This window comes from Papio anubis, chromosome 2, assembly GCF_008728515.1.
Source record: "Papio anubis isolate 15944 chromosome 2, Panubis1.0, whole genome shotgun sequence".
NCBI classification, from domain to species: Eukaryota; Metazoa; Chordata; class Mammalia; order Primates; family Cercopithecidae; genus Papio; species Papio anubis.
This window is the reverse complement of record NC_044977.1, coordinates 55,432,056-55,452,647: the sequence shown is the minus strand read 5'-3', so window position 1 is coordinate 55,452,647 and position 20,592 is coordinate 55,432,056. Positions and strand designations below refer to the sequence as shown.

Sequence of the window (20,592 nt, the reverse complement as noted above, 5' to 3'; positions counted from 1 at the left end):
GGCCAACACTCAGCTATTGTTACAGGCACATACTACTAAGTTAGGTTTTCAATTTTGTCTGACTATTAAGCTAGGTTACAGTTCATCCAAAAGGACTCAAATATAGAAGTACAGAGTCCTTCTCAGACCATATTTAGTTTGTTTTAACAACTATAAATGGATTTCACCAAAAGATTGATAGTAACTAAATCTGGGCAGTAAGATATTGAGTAACTTGAAATTAGCCTTTTTTTCTCTTTCTGCTTTTCCATATTTTCCAATTGTTCTGCAAGGAATGTGGATTGCTTATAAAACAAACACGCACAAATAGCTAAGAATTTAAAATAAGAAAATTTAAAAGTAAAATTAGCTATCATTCATTTGAATACCTACCATGTGCCAGGAACTGCAAAGCACTTTCTACACATTCTCTCTCTTATTTAATTCTCACAATTTATGTAAGAGGCACTATTACTATTCCTACTTTAAAGATGAAGAGATGAAGCTTGGAGCCATATGATGGGGACTGACTTTGGAACGCAATTACATATGCATGCATGCACAGAACCAGCTACCCTCATAAATACTAGACTCAGCTGAATTGGCTGGCTCAGATGGCAACTATGTGAGACTCAAAACCCAGATATGACCACCACCCCAGCCCCATATATCCTAATAATTCTCTCCTAGATAACTAGCCATATGGTAGACTAAAAAAACTTGGCCACAAGGTTTTGGAGCTCCTTCTTTCAAGAGGTATATTCCCCATTCCTCAAATCTGAGTTGGCCTCCAGACTTGCTTTGACTGACAGAACATGGCAGAAATGACATTGCATAAGTTGCAGAGGACTTGCAGATTTCATTCTCATATTCTCAGAACCCCTGCCCAAGACCACCATGGTGTGAACAAGCCCAGAATGAAATACCACATGGAGAGAGGCCTAGACATTCCTGTTATACCAAACGAACCCAGCCCCTAGCCAACAACCTTCCAAATGAATGAACCTATATAATTGAGCCCAGACAAAATTAGCAGAAAAACTACCCAGAAACCCCATAAAATAGTGAAAAGTAGCCAGGCATGGTGGCTCACGTCTGTAATCCCAGCACTTTGGGAGGCCGAGGCAGGTGGATCACCTGAGGCCAAGATGGTGAAACCCCGTCTCTACTAAAAATACAAAAATTAGCCAGGTGCAGTGGTGGGCACCTGTAATCCCAGCTACTTGGGAGGCTGAGGCAGGAGAATCGCTTGAACCCAGGCGGCAGAGGTTGCAGTGAGCTGACATCGCGCCACTGCACTCTAGCTGGGTGACAGAGCAAGACTCCATCTCAAAAAAATATATATACAGTGAAAAGTAATACACTGTTGTTAATTAAGCCACTAAGTTGTGGGATTATTTGTTATAGAGCAATAGCTAATTAATACAACTTGAATTTACAAAATGAAAGATCTCAAGTCATTGAGGTGCCTATGCTGGGCCAATGCTACGAAGAAATATTAAAGTTATTCAATGTGATACAAGCCCTTTCATTGAGGTTATTACTATTATTATTATTTTGAGATGGAGTCTCACTCTGTCACACAGGCTGGAGTGCAGTGGTGCCATCCTGGCTCACTGCAAACTCGCCTCCCAGGTTCAAACAATTCTCGTGCCTTAGCCTCCCGAGTAGCTGGGATTACAGGTGTGTACCACCACACCTAACTAATTTTTGTATTTTTAGTAGTGACAGGGTTTCACCATGTTGGCCAAGCTGATCTTGAACTCCTAACCTCAAGTGATCCACCTGCCTTGGCCTTCCAAAGTGCTGGGATTGCAGGCATGAGCCACTGCACCCAGCTTCAGTGAGGTTATCTTGTATCTCCTCTCCTAGTACACAGATCAAGCCCAAATTCCACGGTTAGAGAGTGATTATAGTTCTCATACTCCCTTCCAAATAGACCAAAGGTTTCTTCTTCTCAAAACACAACTATGTGCAACTGAACAGATACTGATGAGACAGTGCAGAAAATTATGCAAAAAAAAGAATGTCAGGAGAGTTTTTTCTATATAAAAGCAAGGAACTGTTTGCATAGAAAAATGTGTGCTGAAACCAATTAATTTTTTTCCTTTGCTTTTAAAAACACATTAGGATTTTCTTCCAAGCTTTACTGACTCATGAAACATATTAACTGTGGCAGGCTGAGTTTCAATTAAAGACAGAAGGCAAGGGTCATTTACCTACAACTAAACGCTTCTTCAATAATAACAGATTCGTGAGCAAATGGAACTTGCTGCAAGGAGAATACGACAATTTGTTCCCGTAGCTGTCATTTTTATTCAGACTCAAGTGGCTCCACACTAGAAAATCATATTAGCTTAAAACATGATATGGAACCCACTATACCAAGAGATGTTTCTTGCATATAGGTAATTCCTTACCAACATTCACAACCACGATGGCAGGGGAAAAAATTACCCTAGCTTCTTGACAGAATGACTTAGCATATTTTAGTTTTATAAAAACTAGAATATTATCAAAGATTAATCAAATTATTAAATTGAAATTGTAGTCTACTTTTTAAAGCTTGTTATTACCCTTGGAAAGGAAGAACGCAAACAATGATAAAGCCATCAGACTCCCTGGTATAAAGCTATGTGACTTGTTAAAAGCAACTACACCCAAAAAATACTGTAGTGGTGTTTAGGGTTGGATGCTGAGAATTCTTTTCAAGAGAAAGTATCTCACAGGAAAAAGAATTCAGATGGTATCTTAGGGCTCCTTCACAGCAGGTCACTTTGCATTCCCTACTCCCTTTTAAATGCTATCAACATTACACCCTCTCAACCTTTCCTTCCTCTTGATTTCTCATATTTCTTGGTCTGTTCCCTTTGTTGATTTCAATCACTTGGCCCCTTCTAATTCCTCCTTGTCTTGAACCTTACTCCTCTCCTTTCTGCCTTACCTGATACACAAAAAGCAAAACTGCTCCTCACATAACAGTCCTGCATTTCTCCAGTGGTGGCACAAAGAAACAATTCTCTCTTCAGACAGGGTTGGGTTACCTAGCAATTTCCCACGTCTTTCTGTTCTCAAAGATTTCTCTCCCTTTCTTTCTTTCTCCCACTCTCTCTCCCTCTCTTTCTCTCTCTCTGTAAGCATCCAATCTGTGATAAAAGAATGAGGGTACATTTGGTAGACTTAATCATAAGCAATTTTAAACATTCCCCTAGAGTGGTACTCAACATAACTTCTAACATATATAAGTGAAAATTAAATTCAAATCAACAATTACTGAGTATCTCCCACCTGCTATGCCTCATACTGGGATAAAACTTGGGCTCTGCCTTCAAGAAGAAAACATGGCAGAAATTGTAAAGAAATGCAAGGAATAGCAATCACCTCACAAACATCCCTTTAGCATCACCAACTGCAAAGAAATTCTCAGGATACTGAGCCTCTGTTTCCTCATATTTTAATATTAATATTAATACCATTTAACATGATACCAACACTAATACTTCACAGGATGATTCCCGTTAAGAGTCAAACTAGAATGTGTGTGTGAATGTTGATTCATTTTGTTTTTGCAACTTCCTGTGAATCTATAATTATTTCAAAATAAAGTTTTTTAAAAAAATTTAAACAAGAATGTGATTGAATGTACCTTGCAACTGTGTAATTCAATTTCAATTATATTCAATTATCATTTATTCAGCCAGGTCCTATAAACAGGAAATCCATGATTCCTGAAACTAGAGCACCCAAGGGCTGAGGCAGTAGAGAGACACATGAAAAATATAATATAGTGTGGTATGTGTTGTACTAGTGTAGCAGGACAAGCCGCGGACAAAACCCCTCAGACACCGATAGTGAAGGGAATGGCTTTAATCAGCTGGGAGCATCGGCAGGCTAGCGTCTTAAAATCCGAGCTCTTCAGGTGCTCAACTTCTGTCCCTTTTAAGGGCTCACGACTCTAAGGGGTCCACGTGAGAGGGTCGTGATCGACTGAGCAAGCCAGGGGGTACATGACAGGGGTTGCAAGCACTGGTGGTCACAGTGAAACAGAACAGAATGGGAGGTTTCACAATGTCTTTCCATACAATGTCTGGAATCTACAGGTAACATCAGTTGCTAGGTTAGGGGTCGAATTTTAACTACCAGGCTTAGGTCAGGCAGTCCCAGGCCTGGTTTCGGGTCTGGTTCCTAGGCACCGGGCTACCTGCCTTTAGTTTTGCTTCTCTTTCCTTTTCTGAGCATAAAACAATATAAAACAATATGAGAGGGTCTCTCTCTCTCTCTTCCCTCATTTCCCCCCTTTGAGATTCTCACTTTTTATTTAGTGGGAGTTCTCACTCTTATTTTCGATACTTATGTCTTTTTGTGCAATAGACTGATAGTGATTCATATAGTACACTTGTGTTGACGCATTCTGGTGAACTGAGGTAGTGATGAGGCTTTTTATCATTTGAAGAAGTACAGGTAGCAAACAAGGGAGCAGTAAGCAGGTTTCTATTACTATTATAACTGCTATTATAAGAGTTTTAAATCCTCCTAGTGCTGGGAACCACCTTCTAAACATGGCTTCAGGGTGGAATCCGTGCTACACTTGTACAGGCACATGTGCCAGTTTTGTCATATTTCTAACTATGTCTTTAACTACTTGCCTTTGATTATCTATGTGTAAACAGTAATTAGTAAAGTTAAATTTATTATAGACCTCTCTTTCAGCTGCTAGCAAGTAGTCGAGAGCCAATCTATTTTGATAGATAGCATTTCTTATCTGAGTTTCTTGCCGGGCCAGGATAGTCAAGGCTTGACCGGTTTTATTAGTGATGATTTCTAAAACAGCTTGCAACCGTGTGATTCAGTTGAGCATGTAAATGGGGGTCCAGTATCCCCATGAGCCATCTTGTGCCTAAGTGGCAGGCCTATAATATTGTATGATTTTTTAGGAGGCCATTCATCATCTTTTTAATTACCTATGGCTACGTTTTGATTTTCATGGGAAGCACAGACAGGGAAGCCCAGGAGTTCACCTGTTTTTATGGCCAGTAGGAAGACAGATGGTTTAATAGTGCAAATAACACAACTACCTGTCCACTGGTCAGGCAGCTTAGCATAGGCTCTATGTCTACATATCCAGTATAGCCCAGTGGAGGCCATCCAGTCCGGGTGGGATTCTGCGTGGGCCCAAACAGTCTGCAACTTTGGAAATTTACTGAATGGATTTTTATCTGTATGGTTTGAACTCCACCATGTAACTGTTTTTGTGGTACCATTATACTGTTTTTGCCCTAGCCAACTAAGTCATCCTACAGAATGAGTGAATTCTTTCCTTTTAAACAGATAATGTTTAAACTGTTCCAGAATATAATATTGTCCAATAATTGAGACTTTTAGAACCTAGAAATTATCAGGGTGATTCTTTAGGGCCAGGAATTCATCAGGAACTGGGACTGTAGGCACTAATTCTCAGGCTTCTTATGGCCACTGATCTCCTATTACAGTTCTTCCACACACATAACATTTAGAGACTGGGCTACATACCTTGGATGGAATAGTATTACACAAACAAGTTTCTTTCAGAGTCCTGGTACACTTATAATAACCATAAAATAATAGGACTGTAGCAATCTTTTGTCCTACTTCAGTGACTTGATGTATATACTGGGAACAGTCCTTAGTCTGAGGAAGGTCAGTTGAAGTCCTTACTGTACAAGTCCACATTTTAAGGAAAATGAGTCCCGTGATGAGTTTCCTCATGCTTCGGCCATGCATGGACCAGTCAGCTTCCGGGTGTGACTAGGGCTTGTCGTCTTCTTCAGAGTCACTTTGCAGGGGTTGGCAAAGCTGCTCCCATCCACATACCGCTCAAAGTCTACTGATGTTTGAGGATGGTCTAGGAGGCTGGGCCTGCTAGAATAAACTGAGTCCAACACCTCTACACAGTTATGTTCAACTGGGCTCTCTGATACCAGGAGCAAGGTGGTGGGGTTTAGGGCATTGCAAACTTCAATGGATATGTGGGGATTTTCACATAGCAAGCTTTGGTACTTGGTTAGTCTAGCATTTGTTAACCAATGATGTCTTCTGGTAGTCATTAAAGTTACCACAGCATGGGGGGCCTTTATATTCAGGTTTTGCCTAAGGGTTAGTTTATCTGCTTCTTGTGCTAACAGGGCTGTTGCTGCTAGGGCCCTTAGACATGGGGGTCAGCCTTTGGAACCCCATCTAGTTGTTTTGAGAGATAGGCCACTGGCCTTGGCCATGGCCCTACAGTCTGGGTTAAAACTCCAACTGCCATTTTTTTCTCTTTCTGACACATAGAGTGTAAAGAGTTTTGTCAGGTCAGGTAGCTTCAGGGCTGGGGCCAACATGAGTTTTTCTTTTAACTCATGAAAAGCTCGTTGCTGTTGGTTGTAATAGATGTGATTTATCTAATCTACATTTTTATTAACTGTCACCCACCAAAATAAGGATTTAAATCCTATAACTATTTGATTTCAAGCTTTAAATTGATCTGGTATTCCTTGCAGGGCTCCAATTGCATCTAAATAGATGTGAGAGTTGAAAGACCTTTAAGGGGCTTCTCTCGCTTTACGATGTCTTATTTTTTTTCCCTCTGGTTGATGAAATGCCAGGGTGAAAGGGATAGCCAAATGGACTAAAGCACAAGTGCCACTCCAGTTATTCAGCAGAGTGCCCAGTAAAGGTCCACCACAATATCACCACACATCCACTCAGGGATGAACAAGGGCTGACTGATTGATAAGCTTTTGAAAATTCTTAAGCTCATCGCATCCCTTCAGGTCTCCAAGGAATGCTGTTTCCTCCCTGTTGTGAGAGACACGAAGTGAACTTAGTCGGGAGATGGAGGCTGGACGGCCCTCTGGGGCTGACCCACAGGGTGCCGGACTTTGGGATATAGCAGAGAGAGCTTGGCATGACTTATTATTCCAGGCTGTAGAATCCTGGAAAAGAGCTACCATGCAGCCCACGCCTTGTCGACTGGAGGACCTCCTTAGTGGAAAGGGGACAATCTAGGCCTCTGGCCTGCCATGTACACAAGCATAACAATTGCTTTTGTTTAACCTGCAGATGGAATATTTGATCCATTTCAACCAGGCATTTGTATCTTGGTATGCTGTCTTAATTTGATGAGATTAAGATGTAGGATGATAAACAGGTGATTAAAGAATCCCTCATGAATACATTAATACTGTTATTACTGGATTGGGTTCCCGATAAAAAGGATAAGTTTGGCCCAATTTTCTCTCTGTGTCTTGCATGCTTGCTTACCATTCCCCCTTCTGCCATGGGATAATGCAACAGGAAGGCCCTCACCAGATGCCAGTGCCATGCTCTTGGACTTTCCAGCCTCAAGAACCATGAGTCAAATAAATTTCAATTGTTTACAAGTTACCCAGTTTGTGGTTACAGCAACCCAAAATAGACTAAGGCACAAAATGTAGTTTATGAAGACCTAGGCCAATTAAATACTCCACCAAAACAGGCTCTGTGAAAATTCATGTCTTGGAAAATACTGCATACTAAGGCATATTAACACATCAAAGTTATGAATCATCCTGCAGGAAAGAAATGGTTTATAACTTTGTCAATTCTGGCATTTGATCACAATGCCAGTTTTTACTTAACACCTATTAATCTACCATGGAACTAAAGTTTCACATAACATACTTTGGGAAAAGCTACTCTAAGCTGCTAGAAGATAATATGGATTTGGAATGTTGAAAGGGACATGAAAACAAGATTTGAGTAAGATAAATTGGAAGTAGTGTGCGGGGATATTAAAGCGGAAAGAGCCTAGAAGCTGAGAGCCCCGCTAGGAAGCTACTTTAGCAATCCAGGTCTGAAGTGATAGAGGCTTGCACTTGGGTGGGAATGGGGCAGAAAAGGAAGATGATGATCCATTTTATGGAAAAGTGTGTGCATATTTAGATTCCAAATAAAAAATAGTAGTAGAAAACTCCAAAGTTTGGAGATTGGTAGGTGAAAGACTAAATAGCCACCAAAGGAAAGGCTGATTCAGGGGCAAACTGTGATGTGTTCAGTTATTGATATGTTGGGTTTAGAATCATGGTAGAAAGAGGTCTGTAAGAAATACCTAGTCATTTTTGGAATTATGAGGCTTGTGTGAAAGACGTCAAACTTATAGACCAATTTGGAAATCACCAGCACTGGGATGGAAACTAAGTCATAAGATTAAATTCTTACTCTCCTCCCCATTTCCCTCAGCCAGACCAATCCCTTCTCTTCGCAAGTGGCTTCATTTTCAGGGGCACGCTTCCTCGATCAGCCTCCGGTTCCCACAAAGAAGCACTTTTAATTATAGTCATTCCTGAACGCAGCTCTGCGTTCTATAGAGGTAACCATGCACCATCAGCAGGGAGTTTACAAAAATAAGCCCTGGAAGGAGTTCCTTAGATATACAAGGAAAATTAACTTTGGAATGTTACCACATTTACGGAACACAAGTCAACTAGAGACAGAAATATTCTGCTCTCCTTATTACATGCCAAACCATTGGCACGTACCCTCTCCTGCAGAGTCTCAATATTATATAATCCCAAAGCTGAAGGTATCCATACACAGTAGGTTTTAGACAAATTTCATAAGCTAAAAATCATGCACTATTCTGGAAGCTTGTACTTATGAAAATATGTTTGCACACTGTCAATCAATTCTGCAAGGACTTAAAAAGAGTCTTCTGTGTACTTAGCCCTAAAATGACCCATGGTCTTTCCCCTTCTCCTCCACACTGGACCTCTGGAGTTGCACAGTCCCATATTTGAATCCTGTCAGCCCTATGGGCCATATGATTCTGAACAGGTTACTTAACTGCCCTGGGCCTTGGTTTTCTCACCTACAAAAATACGATAAAAATACTTTATTCATTTGTTTATGCATTCATGCACGCATTCATTCAGCAAATACTTTTCAGCTCCCACTTACAACTATACCAAGTCTTGGGCACTCTCACAGTGGCAAAAGAAACAGGCATGGTTCCTAAAGGCAGGGAGCTTAAATCTTACTGGGTTTTTTAAAAAATCAAATGAAGTAATGTATGCAAATTACAAGGTACAGTGGCTCATTCAAAAAAGGCACTCAATAAACACTAGTTCCTTTCTTTCCTACAGATCAGAGGACACAAAATCAAGTGCCTATGGTGGCCAACATAAACATGTGCAGCAGTGGCAATGTGATATGTGACTGTGGCAAAGTGATATGGAGAGCTCATGACTTCATTAAAGGGTAGAGACCCAGTCAGCATCGGCTGATTGTTTCCAGAAGCCGATACAGATTAAGTGTTCTCCCAGTTTTCAAAAGAGAAGCAGGAAATATCCTTATATTTAAATGTTGACAACTAATTTCAAATCCTGGGTGGGCCAAATAAAATACATATAACCTAGGGGCTGCCAGTTTGCAACCTCTAAACAAGCTAACCCCAAGAAGGCAAGGCACTTGGATAACCACCAGTTTTCAGGACTCTCTGGGGCATGATGCAGGAAGACTAATGGACCCTCAAGTAAAATCCTTATTTCACTCCAGCTTGGTCTCAATCAATCGGCATAACTCTCTTCATGCTCTGCTGAAACAGGAACCTGGAGTAACAGGATCTTTATCACCAGAGGAAAGAAAAATCTCACCATGGGTCATCAGCTTGCATTATAGAAATGGATATAAGGGCTAGACAGGAGGAAACAGTGAAAAGGGACCCCAACAGAGAGCTGTGAAGCACAAGCAGTTCAGGCACCAAATTGTGCTGATCGGATTTAAAGGCATCCACCACAGGGACAATCACAAATACACCAGGAAGATGCTGCCAGCACTTTCAGGTGATATTTTCTAGGGTGATATTCACTGGTTTTACTGCTTCCTTTGTCTCTGACTCATTCTTTCCAGTTCAATCTATTTTGTTTATAGATTTAATATCTGGCACTAATTCCTCCAAAGAGCTCATGATTTCCCTCTGTGCTCTCTTCCCCTCCTGCTTCAGAGCAGGCCAGATGGAAAACCAAATAATAAACAGTGACAGATGTAAAAAGATACAGATATTTGTATTACTTTGGTTTAAGGCCCCAAATGAAGCTGGTCCAATAGACTATTAGAATGGAGCTGCCTCATCCTTTCCAGAAAAGTCTAAGCATTATTAACTCTGACATTCACCTGGCTTTATAAACCCCAGTAATTATAATTGTGCTAGAGACTCACATGCCCTCCTTTAATGTGTTTCTCTTGTTCAGCTATAGAAGGGTAACTGAGGATTCCATGAGTCAGAGATGACCCTGACAGACCTGAGTCATCCCAGAAGTCCATAATATGCTCTGGGAAAACCAACATCCAGTAGTTTTTTCACTTGCTGGGAAGATCTAGAAACAATGAGTACCCAGTCCCATTTCTTGATGTGCACAAGAGCCCTGTGGAAGAGATGTTGGACTCTGCCCACAATTGAGATATACAACCCTGTATGATGGACTGGCAGTTCCTTTAAAAAAAAGCCTAGCCTGGACTATTAGAAGAGACAATAGGTCCACTAAAAGAAAATCACCATGAATGAAGGAGTCTGGCATCCTGGCTGCTATAACGAAATGCCATAGACTAAGTAGCTTAAGCAACAGAAATTTATTTTCTCACAATTCCAGAGGCTGGAAGTCCAAGATCAGGGAGCCAGTACGGTTGGGTTTTGGTGAGGGCCTTCTTCCTGGCTTGCAGAAAGTGTGCTCACATAGCAGATTGAGACAGAGAGAGAGAATGGGAATCTTCCTCTTCTTATAAAACCAGAGTCCTGTGTGATTAGGACACCACCCTTAATACCTCATATAACCCTAATTACTTCCTAAACACCCTTTCTCCAGTTAGAGTCACATAGCAGGTTAGAGCTTCAGCATATGAATTTGAGGAGGAGAGGGAAACACAATTCAGTCCATAGCAGTGGGCTAGAGAGGGCAGCACAATGTGGACGCTGAAGGTTCCCAGAACAGTTGCCTGATTATCCCCCAATTCAGTAGGATTTTCTTCCCTACCCTCCACACTCAAGTGCTCCTTTGCTCTGGGAAAGAGGAGCTTAAAGCATGAAGAAGAGAATGTGTCCCTAGGGCTCAAGAGCTCAGCTATAGGAGCCTCCCCTGAAATAAATACCCAGGAGAAGGAAAATGTTTTCCAGCTGCTTACAGCTGTGGAAGAATACTGGAGATTGGTATTCTGGGGGGAAAGTGTTGGGAAAAGAGGTCAGCAGCAACACAGGCTATGCTGTGGTCCCTACCTGAGAAGGGTGCAGGTCAGCACCCAAAGAAGGCTGGCAGACAACTTGGTCAACAACTTGGGCCACTGATTGCTACGTTTGTTTGTTTGCGTTATAGAGATGGGGTTTCACCATGTTGGCCAGGCTGGTCGTGAACTCCTGACCTCAAGCAATCCACCCACCTCGGCCTCCCAAAGTGTTGAGATTACAGGTGTGAGCCACCGCACCAGGCCGGAGCCACTGATTTCTAGACTGACTAGGCTTTCTGGTAGACATGGATTGAAGCATGGCTGTAAATGTCACATTTGTCTTCACCAGTGGGTAAGGCCAAGAGACATTTGTGCTACCGGCATTCTCCTAACACTCTACAGATCACCAACTCATAGAATCATCTTATCCCAAACTGCTAGAGAATCTAGATACAGGCTTTACTAACACTTTGCTGACAACAGTAATTTTTGCTGAAGTTTCAATTAAAAGTCAAATAGGAAAGCTAAAAATCAGGCCAGGGGTGATGGCTCACACCTATAATCCCAGCACTTCAAGAGGCCGAGGCGGGTGAATCACCTGAGGTCAGGAGTTGGAGACAGTCTGGCCAACACGGCAAAATCCCATCTCTACTAAAAATACAAAAATTACCTGGGCGTGGTGGCGCATGCCTATAGTCCCAGCTAATCAGGAGGCTGAGGCAGAAGAATCGCTTGAACCCGGGAGGCAGAGACTGCAGTGAGCTGAGATTGCGCCATTGTACTCCAGCCTGAGAGACAAAGCAAGACTCCATCTCAAAAAAAAAAAAAAAGAAAGAAAGAAAGCAAAAAATCACTTTGATTTTATTTCATGAGAATGAAAATGACTTTCATGGGAATCTGAGCTTGGTGGTACTCTATACATATGGCTGCAAATAGCCTGTACCTTGCCAAATGTCACAGGAACTTTTCAGTACTTATATTTCTTGACTTCTCTGGCAGCTGCTATTGTTGACAATTTCTTCCCTGATATTCTCTCTTCCTTTGACTTCTTCCTCTGGTCTCTCTGACCATCTTGATATACCATAGGAGGCCCTGATGCCGGTGAAGAGGCAGTAAGAAAAGAAAACACAGGAACATGTGCCTATGGCACAGCAAGGAATAAAGTGGCCTTCAGTGCCTTAACTTAGACTCTTGAGGGCTTTCCCCACCTGAAAAACAGTGAATTGAAGATCAGACTTGAGAAAGGCTGCACTGACCCTTGAACTTTGGTTACGACTCCATGATGAGGCAGAAGAACCTCCAGAGTGTACTCATTCGCTTTTATTATTCTCATTTCCTGTGCCTGTTGTGCTGATTACTTGCAGGTTTCACAGCAAGCTGAAATGAAAGCAACCTCAAACTTGTCCAACTGGTCATTCTTGCCAGGCTTTCAACCCAGACTAGCCCATTCTGGGCTGTTCAGGCACACTACGCCTCTTCAGTCTTCTCAGTGGACTCCTTGTGCCCCAGCATCCTCTACTCAGCTCTTAGTACATCTCCCATAAGCCGTTCAAACTGCACACATGCAAAATTGAATTTTTTATCTTCTTCCACAGTCTGATCCTTTTCTCATATTCTCCTTTTTGCTCAACTGTATGTCCATTAATGTAGCTAAACAAGCTAGAAAGCCAAAACCCTGAGTTTCTTCAAACGCATATTTGAAGATACTTTAAGGATATGGAAAAATCATGCTGGCTCTTTTGAAAGACCAATTTTATTACTGACTTGAAGGTGTGGTATGTGTTTACGTTCTCATAGGACTGCTGAATATGTCTTCAGTCAGCTTTTCCTTCTCCATCCACACCATGACCTTGGTTCTTACTTACATTGCCATTTTCCTGAACCACTACAACAATCTCTCATCCAGTCTCTCTCATTCATTCTTATAAATGCTGCCAAAGTAATCTTTCCTGTTTCAAGTATTTGTAAATACTTTTTTCTTTTTTACAGAAGTCATATATGTTTATTGTAGACATTTCAGAAAAATTCTTAATAGTACAAAAAGACAATTACTAGTAGCATTGTATTATATATACTTCTAGCCATTTTCTATGAATAGGCAGACATCTTTATATACAAAAGATTATACTATGCATACCCTTAAATGCTCTACCTTTTTTTTATTTTTTGAGACAGGGTCTTTCTCTGCCACCCAGGCTAGAGTGTGGAGACATAATAATGGCTCACTGCAGCCTTGACCTCCCAGTCTCAAGCCATCCTCTGACCTCAGCCTCCTGAGGAGCTAAGACTACAGGTGCACAGTACCATGCCCAGCTCCTTTTTGTATATTTTGTAGGGACAAAAAATTTTGTCCCATTGCCCAGGCTGGCCTCAAACTTCTAATCTGCCTAAAGTTCTGGGATTACAGGCATGAACCACCACATACAACCTGCCCTACTTTTAAAAATTACAATTAAAAATTAGCCTTGGGAACAATTTTTCTGTATCAGTAAGTCTCATTATCATCTGTATAATGAAAACAGCCTGGCACAGTGGCTCACACCTGTAATCCCAGCACTTTGGGAGGCCAAGACAGGCAGATCACCTGAGGTCAGGAGTTGGAGACCAGCCTGGCCAACATGGTGAAAGCCGATCTCTACTAAAAATACGAAAATTGGCTGGGCACGGTGACTCACGCCTCATAATCCCAGAACTTTGGGAGGCCGAGGCAGGCAGATCACCTGAGGTCAGGAGTTCAAGACCAGCCTGGTCAACATGGTGAAAACCCATCTCTACTAAAAATACAAAAATTAGCCAGGTGTTGTGGCGGGTGCCTGTAATTCCAGATACTCAAGAGGCTGAGGCAGGGGAATCACTTGAACCCAGGAGGCAGAGGTTGCAATGAGCTGAGATTGTGCCACTGGACTCTAGCCTGGGCAACAGAGTGAGACTCCTTCTCAAAAAAAATAAAAATAAAAATAAAAACAATACAAAAATTAGTCAGGCGTGATGGCAGGTGCCTGTACTCCCCAGTTACTCAGGAGGCTGAGGGAGGAGAATCGCTTGAACCCAGGAGGCGGAGGCTGGGTGCAGGAACTGAGATCACACTGTGACCTGTAGCCTAGGGTAACAGAGGAGACCTGTCTCAAAACAAAAACAAAGGAGAAAAGAAAGAGAGAAAGAGAGAAAGAGAGAGAGAAAGAGAGAGAGAAAGAGAGAAAGAGAAAGAGAGAAAGAGAAAGAGAGAAAGAAGAAAGAAAGAAAGAAAGAAAGAAAGAAAGAAAGAAAGAAAGAAAGAAAGAAAAGAAAGGAAGGAAGGAAGGAGGGAGGAGGGAGGAGGGAGGAGGAAGGAGAGAAAGAGAGAAAGAAAGGAGGGAGGGAGGGAAAGAAAAGAAAGAAAGAAAGAGAAGGAAGGAAGGAAGGAAGGAAGGAAGGAAAAAGAAAGAAAGAAAAAGAAAGAAAGAAAGAGAAAGAAAGAAAGAAAAAGAAAGAAAGAAAGAAAGAAAGAAAGAAAGAAAGAAAGAAAGAAAGAAAGAAAGAAAGAAAGAGAAAGAAAGAAAGAAAGAAAACAGGAGATTTTATCCAATGGAAATAGCATCATTTGTTTAACCAATCCCCTACTACCTTTCTATATTTCCTAATATTAAAAAAAAATTGGCCAGGTGTGGTAGTTCATGCCTGTAATCCCAGCACTTTAGGAGGCCTAGGCGGGTGGATCACGAGGTCAGGAGATCGAGACCATCCTGTCCAAAATGGTGAAAAACCCTGTCTCTACTAAATATACAAAAATTAGCCGGGTGTGGTGGCACGTGCCTGTAGTCCCAGCTACTCAGGAGGCTGAGGCAGGAGAATCGCTTGAACCTGGGAGGCAGATGTTGCAGTGAGCTGAGATCGCACCACTGCACTCCAGCCTGGTGACAGAGCGAGACTCCATCTCAAAAACAAAAAGAAAAAATTGTATATACATCTTTGTGCACATTCATAATTTTTTATTTAGGACTGAAATTGCCAAGCCAATGAGGATACATACTTGACTCTAAACCTGTTGCCAAATACTCTCCCAGAAAGGTCTTATCCAATACTTCTACCAGTAGAATGATCATTTTAATTTACAAGCCAGATTGTGACTCAAAGACTTGGAGAACAGTTGCAGGTTCAAGAACAGAAAAGCAGGCCAGGCATGATGGCTCATGCATGTAATCCCAGCAATTCAGGAGGCCCAGGCAGGAAGATTGCTTGAGGCCAGGAGTTCGAGACAAGCCTGGACAAAATAGGGAAACACCTGTCCCTGCAAAAATAAAAATAAATAGCCAGGGGCAGTAGTCCCAGCTACTCTGGAGGCTGAGGTGATGGGATTGCTTGAGCCCACCAGGAAGTCAAGGCTACAATGAGTCATAAACGTGCCACTGCACTCCAGCCTGGGTGACAGAGCAAGACCCCATCTCAAAAAAAAAAAAAAAAAAGAGGCCAGGTGCGGTGGCTCATGCTTGTAATCCTAGCACTTTGGGAGGCCGAGGAAGGTGGATCACTTGAGGCCAGGAGTTTAAAACCAGCCTGGCCAACAAGGTGAAACCCTGTCTCTACTAAAAATACAAAAAAATTAGCCAGGTGTGGTGGCAGGCACCTGTAATCCCAGCTACTTGGGAGGCTGAGGCTGGAGAATCCTGAACACAGGAAATGGAGGTTGCAGTAAGCCAAGATTGCGCCACTGCACTCCAGCCTGGGTGACAGAGCAAGACTCCATCTCAAAAAAAAAAGAGAGAGAGAGAGAGAGAACAGAAGAGCAGAGAAGGCCCCGAAACAAGACTGCCATAGCCATCTAGGCCATAGTGCCTCCAAGCACAGTATGGCCCATTAGTCTTCTGGATGAACCAAGAAGAGATTTTAAAATCCAAGTTCTTTAATTCTTACAGCAAATGCCAGCCCAAGGACTTTCGTTTTTACATATGACTAAGTCCTTAATAGCTTCCTTTGTTCATTATTAATGGTAATTAAAATTTTATATTCACAAAAAAAGCGCAGTAGTGCCAAATATTGAAAATTTTGCTCTTCACAGAAAGTTTGGCAATGAGGCAAATTTCTTGCTGCACATGTGAAAACACAGGTTGCTGGAATTCCCACGATATTCAAGCATTTTTTTTTTTTTTAGTATGTTAAAGTGTAATGTTTTTCTATTTTTAAAATTTTTTAATTTTTATATTTTTTAGAGATTGGGTCTTGCTCTGTCACCCAGGCTGGAGTGCAGTGGTGAAATCATAGCTCACTGCACCCTTGAACTACTGGGCTCAAGTGATCCTCCATCTCAGCCTCCCAAGTACTTGGACTATAGGCACTTGCCAGCATGCCGGGCTTGTTTTTCTATTTTTAATCATTTTGTTCATTAAACATGCTATGATGTTGCCATTTTGGGTTGTTATTTTGTTCCTCTTTCATTTTTTATTTCACCAAATTATTCCCCCACCAGAAGTGAATTTCGGGTAGGTATATCTTGGGGGTCTTTTGACCCAATTAAATGAGCATGTTCAAGAACTGATGGTCTAGATGCCTCCAAATCTCCCCACCCCAAGCCTAGGTTTGCTTCCTAGATTTCCTACATTGGCTAACTCATAAGGAGAGCTGGTAAGTTACTGACTATAAGATGATCAGATGCTTGAAGGGAGGAATAAGAATAGAGCAACTAAAAGCAATTTTTTTCTTTTTTTCTTTTTTTTTTTTTTTTTGAGACGAAGTCTCGCTCTTCTACCCTAGGCTGGAGTGTAGTGGCGCAATCTCGGTTTACTGCAACCTCCGCCTCCTGGGTTCAAGCGATTCTCCTGCCTCAGCCTCCCAAGTAGCTGGGATTACAGGCGCCTGCCACCACACCCGGCTAATTTTTGTATTTTTAGTAGAGGCAGGGTTTCACCATGTCGGCCAGGCTAGTCTCGAACTCCTTACCTCAGGTGATCTGCCTGCCTTGGCCTCCCAAAGTGCTGGGATTATAGGCATGAGCCACTGTGCCCAGCCAACTAAAAGCATTTTGAGGAAAGATGACAGGGAGGCTCAAAGACTCACTCTCCTCCCAACTCTGTTGCTTTTCTTGTTTCTTTGTTTTTGAGACAGGGTATTGCTCTGCTGCCCAGGCAGGAGTGCAGTGGCATGATCACGGCTCACTGCAGCCTCAATTTTTCAGATTTAGCCTCCAAAGTTGCTGGGACCACAGGCATGCACCACCATGCCTGGCTGGTGAGCAGGCATATATCTATGTATAATTTTTTAAGTAATAATTTTTTTAATTTGTAGAGACAGGGCCAACTCTCAGTTTTTGAAACATTAGTCTTACATTACAGAAGAATATATGCAGGACTCTGCTAAATATCAGCAGGGCTACGAGGTCTGAGCTACCAATGAGCCTAATCTAAGCATAAACAAGGCTGGTGAGAACTACAAAAACACTATTCTGTGCTCAGCCCAAGCTACTCAGCCACTGACCTGCAGATTCATACTCTTGATTAGAACATGAAAGACTAGAAGAAAAGAGGAGACAGATCTTCCTATGAGAGTTACTATCCAAGGAAATGAAGACATCTGTACAATTGATTCTGGTGATAGGTTCAAAGCTTCTTATTTTCCCATCTAGCCCTAGGAAGTCACACTTTTAAAATGTATGGGATTTACCTTGACAAACAAAGCTTATAAAAGGATGTGGAAATCTGATTTCCACCAGCCCAGCTTGCATTTCAGCAGGGATTCTGTAATGTTACCAGCCTGAGAAAGAACTGATCTACTGAGTAGTACATTTCCATTCCCTTATGGAGGAAGAGAAGAGAAAATTGGCTAAATCAGTACTACTTGATTTTGCTCACATTTCTACTGCCAAGAGTAGCATGGTTACTCACCAACAGGCACTAGAAACACCCACACACTCACACACATGTACCACCAGGCATTTGTTAGGCTACAACCTAATGAGCTTGCCATTTTCAATCATCTAAGCTCCTCATTATTCGGTAGCACCAAAATTGGGTTCACCGCAACAGTAGAATTTTATGTGCAGTACTAAGTCAGCTATGAATCACAAATGGTTACATTTCATCCAAGACAAAGCTCCAAAACCTTTTCTCTGCACATTCTCTGGTAGGTGAAATGACATCTATGAGGGTCCCTTGCACACCACAGTAAGGGTAGCAGAGAATATGCAATGACTAAGGAAGAGATAAAAGAAGAAAGGGACAAAGAGTGAAAAGAAGAGTGGAAAGAAAAGGGAGAAAGACTAAAAGTAATCAAACATTTAAAAAGACAAATGTGCCTCCAGAATCTGCGAACCCCCATCGGTGTCGCATCCCCAGCCTGCCGCCAAGGCTGCCTACAAATTGGTGCTGATCCAGCACACGAGAGTGTATGGAATCTGGAAAACCACTTCAGCGGCTGGTACAACACCGACCTGAGCCCAGCGGGCCATGAGGAGGTGAAGTGCAACAGGCAGGCGCTGTGAGAAGCCGGCTGAGTTTCACATCTGCTTCACCTCAGTGCAGAAGAGAGTGATCCAAACCCTCTGGACAGTGCTAGATGTCATTGATCAGATGTGGCTGCCAGTAGTGAGAACTGGTGCCTCAATGAGGGGCACTATGGGTGTCTGACCGATCTCAATAAAGCAGGAACTGCTGCAAAGTATGGTGAGGCCCAGACGAAGATCTGGAGGCACTCCTATGATGTCCCACCACCTCTGATGGAGCCTAACCATCCTTTCTACAACATCAGTAAGAATCACAGGTTTGCAGACCTCACTGAAGATCAGCTACCCTCCTGTGAAAGTCTGAAGGACACTATTGCCAGGGCTCTGCGCTTTTGGAATGAAGAAATAGTTCCCCAAATCAAGGAGGGGAAACAGGTACCAATTGCAACCCATGCCAACAGCCCCCAGGGCATTGTCAAGCATCTGGAGGGCCTCTCTGAAGAGGCTATCATGGAGCTGAACTTGCCCACTGGTATTTCCATTGTCTATGAATTGGACAAGAACTTGAAGTCCATCAAGCGCCTGCAGTTCCTGGGTAATGAAGAGACCATGCGTAAAGCCATGGAAGCTGTGGCTGACTAGGGCAAGGCCAAGAAGTAAAGGCCAGCAGGCAGGCTACTGTCCCCAGGGGCACCCTCCCTGCCCATCGCATCGCTCTGCCCCTCCCTCCTGCACATGTCACACTGACCACATCTGTAGGCATCTTGAGCTGTAATTGCAGATGGGGACCAGTGGCTCCCATTTTCATTTTAGCCATTTTGTCTCCTGCACCCACTCCCTTCATACAATCTAGTCAGAACAGCACTTCTAGGGCACGGGTTCTCAGCCCAAGCTGTGGAAAAGCTCCTCTGTTCCAAGAGAGTCTAAAGGTAGTGACCTGGGTTTTTACAAGTGCTTTGTTTACTAAAGACTTGTGGGGAGGAACCATGCTAAGCCATGACCAATGAAGCAAGACAGCCTGTCTGCCCCCAGGAGCTAGTCCTGTGCTCTTAGGTAGTTAAGCCACTGCCTGGGGGCTCCAGTCATTCCAGTGGAAGATGAATGTAACCTGCATGGTGATGTGACAACTGTTTCTTCCCTGACCCCAGAGAAGCTGGCTCTAGAAGGTTGGGATCAATCCTGAATTTAGTTTACGTGTTACATTTACTTTTATTTTTTAAAAAAGGTATAGTATATATAAATAATACAAAACAATAACCCTTCTGGGATTTCTTGTGGCAGCTGAAATAGTCCTATATGTGGTCATCAGAAAATAAGCCATTCCTCACACCAATATGGGATAAGCTCCTTGACCTCTGAGGGTTAGAAGTGCTTCCTACTGTGTGTTTTGGAATCCCTCCCCAGCCGTGTTTCGTGACAGTGAAATGCCTCTTGGTCCTGTCCAAGTGTATCTTTCTCTGACTGATTTCTGAATCAAGTTCTAGTTGCTTGGCCCTGACACATGGGTCCAGTGTTCATTTGAGCATAACAGTACTAAATCCTTTTTCCTGATCTGTATAATAAAGGAGTGATGTGCAAAAGAAAAAATGAAAGAAAGATAAATGTGAATAATTTCATTTATTACAGCACTCAGTTGCCATAGGTTATATTTATTGAGTGCCATCTACTCTATGTCAGACACTGTCCTAAGAGCTTTATGTGCATAATTTAATTCAGTCAACACATATTCATTGCACATCTTGTGTGTGCCAGGCACTGTTCTAAGCAAAGAATATTTTGTAGAGAACAAAACAGATGAAAATCTCCTTCTTGGAGCTTACATTTCAGTAGGGAAGGTCTTATTTAATCATCACAACAAGGAAAAGAGATAGGAAAGGCAAGGAGAGAGGGAAAGGATATGTATGGACAGAAAAAGAGAATTTAGGGAGGGGAATGTAAAGGAGAAGAAGGTTAAAGTATCATCTTCAGGGCTTTGGGATGCTAGATGA

At 42.3% G+C, this 20,592-nt stretch overlaps 1 pseudogene; it reads left to right on the top strand.

The window, feature by feature from the left end:
• The first annotated feature begins 18,877 nt into the window (after positions 1-18,877).
• Positions 18,878-19,520, top strand: LOC116273746 (annotated as a pseudogene).
• The last annotated feature ends 1,072 nt before the right edge of the window (positions 19,521-20,592 follow it).